This window comes from Nicotiana attenuata, chromosome 1 (genome assembly GCF_001879085.1).
Source record: "Nicotiana attenuata strain UT chromosome 1, NIATTr2, whole genome shotgun sequence".
NCBI lineage: Eukaryota > Viridiplantae > Streptophyta > Magnoliopsida > Solanales > Solanaceae > Nicotiana > Nicotiana attenuata.
The window spans coordinates 108,030,739-108,036,659 of record NC_031989.1 but is presented as its reverse complement, the minus strand read 5'-3'; positions in this window follow the sequence as shown (position 1 = coordinate 108,036,659).

The following is a 5,921-nucleotide window of genomic DNA, read 5'->3' as shown; positions in this document are numbered from 1 at the left end:
CATATTTTGGGCATTAGAAAGTGGAGGGGGAGAGGAGTCGATGGTGAAAATTTGGGATGATTGGACGCCGGCCGCCGCCGTGAGCGAGTTTCCGGCCGGCGGCGGACGGCGGAGGGACGGTGGTAGACGGTGGTGTTACGGTGGGTCTCTGGAGGATGGGGTGAGAGAGAGACGAAGGGGTGGGGGGGGGTAGAGGTTCGGACATATAAATATTAAACAAACCCCAGTTCCGGACCGTTAAATCAACAGAGATCAACGGTCCTGATTTGGTGTGTTAAAAACGGGGTCGTTTTGGATTGCTGGGGGAAAGACCGGGTTCTGGGGGCGGGTCGTGGGCCAGTTTGGACGGGTATGGGAGTGGGTTCGGGGGGAAACGTTTGGGCCTGGGGTTTGGAAATTAAAGATGGCCCAAACAGACTTATATTTCTATTCTTTTTCTTTCCATTTCTTTTCAATTTCAAATCTTTTTCTTTCTTTTCTAAATAAAACCTACATTAATTCTAAATCAAAATTATCCTACCAAATTAGATTAATGTTCAAAATAATATTTACAACAACTAATTAAATACCAAATTAAAAGAAAACTGCAAGATTCGCAGCTAAATGCAAAATGCGTTATTTTTTGTGATTTTCTATTTTTGTAACACAAATAGATTACTAACTAATTTAAAAAATGCCAAATTAAATCCTAAATGCAAATGCAACATATTTTTTGTATTTTTCATGAATTAAATAAAATAAACATGCACAAACAAATGCAAACAATTAACACAAAAATGCCACAAAATTCAAAAAAATTGCAAATAATGAAAAGAAATTATTTTGTTTGAATTTTTGGGAATAATTCATATATAGGGCAAAAATCACGTGCTCACAGCTGCCCCTCTTTGCCCGAAGACACGAAGAGTTTTTGTGCAAAGATAAGTGAGCGGAAACGAGCGATTTTTGCCCGTTCGCATATTCCGTGTGAGGCAATTTTTGAAAAAGTTGACCGCACCCTGCTTCAGAGGTTGCCTACATATCCTTGGCTAAACAGGAATCAGGTCAGTGTAGTTCGGGAAGGTTTGGCAGCTGGGACTACCAGGAGCTGTGACTTTCTGCTGTCGCTGATGCTACTGCTCGCTGACCTCCTTATTACACCGTGTTAGAAATGAAAAAAGAAGCTAGCCTAAGCTATGATCTACGAATTACAAGAGGATCCTATCTATGTCTTCTAACTTGTTCTTGTGTTGCCCTGAACTTGTATCTTGTACTCTTCCGATGGTATTCCTGTTGTTGTTTTGCATGGTGATCGCCGATATTGCTGCCATTCCTCCGAATGATGCTTGATTACTTGAAACATGTGTCCATTTTCCAGGTGGGCTCCTGACTGCTAATAATCTGAAAATGAATGCCTCTGTTCTCCAGGCGGGCTCCTGATTGCCAAAAGCTTGAAAATAAATGCCTCTATTCTCCAGGCGGGCTCCTGAGTGCTTGAAAACTTGAAAATAAATGCCTCTATTCTCCAGGCGGGCTCCTGATTGCTAAAAACTTGGAAATAAATGCCTCTATTCTCCAGGCGGGGCTCCTGATTGCTTAAAAACTTGCAAATAAATGCCTCTATTTTCCAGGCGGGCTCCTGATTGCTAAAAACTTGAAATGTATTCCCTTGTTTTCCAGGTGGGCGCCTGATTGCTGAACTTGAAATGTATTCCCTTGTTCTCCAGGTGGGCGCCTGATTGCTGAAACTTGAAATGTATTCCCTTGTTCTCCAGGTGGGCGCCTGATTGCTGAAACTTGAAATGTATTCCCTTGTTCTCCAGGTGGGCGCCTGATTGCTGAACTTGAAATGTATTCCCTTGTTCTCCAGGTGGGCGCCTGATTGCTGAACTTGAAATGTATTCCCTTGTTCTCCAGGTGGGCGCCTGATTGCGAAAATTGAAATGTATTCCCTTGTTCTCCAGGTGGGCGCCTGATTGCGACAAATTGAAATGTATTCCCTTGTTTTCCAGGTGGGCGCCTGATTGCTGAACTTGAAATGTATTCCCTTGTTCTCCAGGTGGGCGCCTGATTGCTGAAATTCGGAGTGTATTCCCTTGTTCTCCAGGTGGGCGCCTGATTGCGACAAATTGAAATGTATTCCCTTGTTCTCCAGGTGGGCGCCTGATTGCGACAAAATAAAGAAAATCTTCTGCCCCTGTTCCAATCAAAGAAAATTTGTTAATGTAAAATGGTGGTTAGCTACTGGCATTATTGCTGGCCATGCTCCCGCTTCCGTCTTTGCTCTGACTTGCTTCTTCGGACTGGCTTTGACTTGTCCCGATTTCCCAATTGACTTCAACCCTCTGATCTTGATGACCCACATGTTTTACCTCGTACCACTGTTTGGTGTTTCTGTTCCCTTCTTGTGAACCTTGCTTCTCCCTCACAACCATCTGATTATTACTCTGATTTCCATCGGTCCTCTATGTTTTATTCTCTTTTGACATGTCCCCACCTTGTTGTGCCATCTAACTGGGAGGCCGGTAATTAGCTTTGACATCCTTCTTTTGTTTTTGAATAGAACTGACACTAAAGCATCTTGTAGACAGACTTCGAGAGAATGAAATGCAATGACCTCGAAGGTAGAAAAACTCTAAAAACGAATGAGTTGTAATGAAGAGAAAGGATAGGACTTATCTGAGTGGAAAGGCTGATTCCGTTGATCATGCCATGCATTTTGGTTCCAGCCTAGTCTGTCCAACCACTCAATTATCAGTTACCACATTTGTTATCTCATACTTTCACGCCCGACTCTCACCAAACTCAAACCTTGCTTGTTTTGCCATGCTTCAAGCAACCTTTAACCACAGACTTCTTTCATTTGCCCAACTGAAAGATCTCACTTTCGCCCTACAGTGCCCGTGCGGGTTTTCGCCAATAAGACTCTCTTATTTTAATATCTCTCAAACTCACCTCGCCTTACGGTGCCCGTGAGGGTTTTCACCAATAAGACTCTCTCATTTTCATTTCCCTCAACTCACATCGCCCTATGGTGCCCGTGAGGGTTTTCACCGATAAGACTCTCTCATTTTGTCCTTTTCCTTCTATCACCAGAGTGTTGTCTCCAACATGAGTCGTTTTACCTAACCGTATTGGCATTTCTGAAAACTGATCAGAAGGTCTTTCTTTGGACCGTAATGTGGCTTTTGGCCGGGTTTTAGAAAGAAAGGTATAAAGGCTCAAAATAATTCAAATGTGGGTTCGACATTACAACTTTCGGAATCATATCTCTTGCAACAACCATAACTTCTGCCCCAGATTTTCTTTGGGATTCTTGGATTTTCCTCTGTTGTGACTGAACCTCAGTGAGGCTGCCTACGTACCCTTTCGGGATCAAGTCAAACGTAGTTCCGGCATTGAACTACTTTATTGTGGCGATCTTTCTTTCTTTCACTTTCCCTTTTCTTTCTTTTCATTTCTTTTCTTTTCCTTCTATTTTCTTTTATTTTATTTTTTTTCTTTTCTCTTTCTTTTCTCTTTTTTTTTCTTTTCTTCTTTTCCTTTTCTTTCCTTTTCCTTCTTCTTTTCTTTTCTTTTCTTTTGGGCTGTTTTTCTCTTGTTTCTCCGCTGATTTTCCCCGCTCGGGCTTTCGAGTTCTATTATTGATTCCGAAAGAGGGATACGAAAGGAAATATAATAAGGCTCAAAGGGATAATCAAAGGATAAAGTGTTTGGGTAGCAGAACAAAATGCCTTCATCATTTCAATCTCAAAACATGCCAAATACGATCAGGTACACAAAGATAAAGAAAATCATACATAATATCTCTTGACTGCGTCAGAATTGATAGCCGTTTCTACACATTTTCCTTCCACGTCCGTTAGATATAGAGCGCCATTGGACAAAACTCTGGTTACAACAAATGGCCCTTGCCAGTTTGGGGCGAACTTTCCTTTTGCCTCAGCCCAATGAGGTAGGATACGTCTGAGCACCAACTGTCCTACTTCGAACTTCCGCGGACGCACTTTCTTGTTATATGCTCTTGCCATTCTTCGTTGATACAATTGACCGTGACACACTGCTGCCAGTCGCTTCTCATCAATCAAACTTAGTTGTTCCAGGCGGGCTTTAACCCATTCATCATCATCAATCTCTGCCTCTGCGATGATTCGGAGGGACGGGATTTCAACCTCTGCGGGTATTACTGCTTCGGTTCCATACACCAATGAGTAGGGAGTCGCTCCTACTGAAGTGCGGACAGTAGTGCGATAGCCTAACAAGGCAAAAGGTAACTTTTCATGCCATTGCCTTGACCCTTCTACCATTTTCCGAAGTATTTTCTTGATATTCTTGTTAGCTGCTTCGACTGCCCCATTTGCCTTAGGACGATATGGGGTGGAATTGCGGTGCATGATCTTAAACTGCTGACATGTCTCGGCCATCAAATGACTATTGAGATTGGCACCATTATCTGTGATGATTACCTTCAGGATCCCAAACCGGCATATGATATTTGAATGTACGAAATCGACAACTGCCTTCTTAGCCACGGATTTGAAGGTTTTTGCCTCCACCCATTTAGTGAAATAATCAATAGCTACCAAAATGAATCTATGCCCATTTGAGGCTGCTGGCTCAATCGGACCAATAACATCCATTCCCCAGGCAACAAACGGCCATGGTGCTGACATTATATGCAATTCAGACGGTGGAGAATGAATCAAATCTCCGTGTATCTGACATTGATGACATTTGCGCACGAAGCTGATGCAATCCCGTTCCATAGTAAGCCAATAGTAACCTGCTCGGAGGATCTTCTTTGCCAATATATATCCACTCATATGAGGTCCACAAACTCCCGCATGTACCTCAGCCATGATAACTGTAGCCTGTTTGGCATCTATGCATCTCAATAACCCAAGATCTGGAGTTCTCTTGTACAACACTCCTCCACTGAAGAAAAATCCGCTTGCCAAGCGTCGAATTGCTCTCTTTTGATCCCCTGTAGCTTGTGTCGGGTATACTCCCATCCGGAGATATTCTTTTATATCATGGAACCATGGCTCACCATCAAACTCTTCCTCCACCACATTACAATAGGCATGCTGATCTCGAACCTGAATCTGTAACGGATCCACGTAAGCCTTGTCCGGATGATGCAACATTGATGCCAAAGTGGCCAAAGCGTCGGCAACCTCATTGTGCATCCTTGGAATGTGTTTGAAATCTATTGATTGAAACCGTTGACGAAGTTCATGCAAACACTGCCGGTATGGTATGAGCTTCAAATCTCGTGTCTCCCACTCTCCCTGAATCTGGTGTACAAGAAGATCCGAGTCACCCATGACCAAGATTTCCTGGACACCCATGTCTATAGCCAATCTCAATCCCAGGATACATGCTTCGTACTCAGCCATGTTATTGGTGCAATAGAAACGAAGTTGAGCAGTGACAGGGTAGTGTTGCCCTGTCTCAGAAATCAGTACTGCTCCTATTCCGACACCCTTGGCATTGGCAGCTCCATCAAAGAAAAGTTTCCATCCAGGCTTCTCGACCTGTTCTAATTCTTCAACATGCATTATCTCCTCGTCCGGGAAGTATGTTTTCAAAGGCTCATATTCATCATCAACGGGATTCTCAGCTAGATGATCAGCCAGCGCTTGTGCTTTCATTGCAGTCCGAGTCACGTAGACAATATCAAATTCCGTAAGCAGGATTTGCCATTTCGCCAACCTCCCTGTGGGCATGGGCTTTTGAAAAATATACTTCAATGGGTCCAACCGAGAGATGAGATAGGTAGTATATGCTGACAAGTAATGTTTCAACTTTTGCGCTACCCAGGTTAAAGCACAACACGTCCTCTCGAGTTGAGTGTATTTTACCTCATATGATGTGAACTTCTTGCTGAGGTAGTAAATCGCCTGCTCTTTCCTTCCTGTGATGTCATGCTGCCCCAGTAC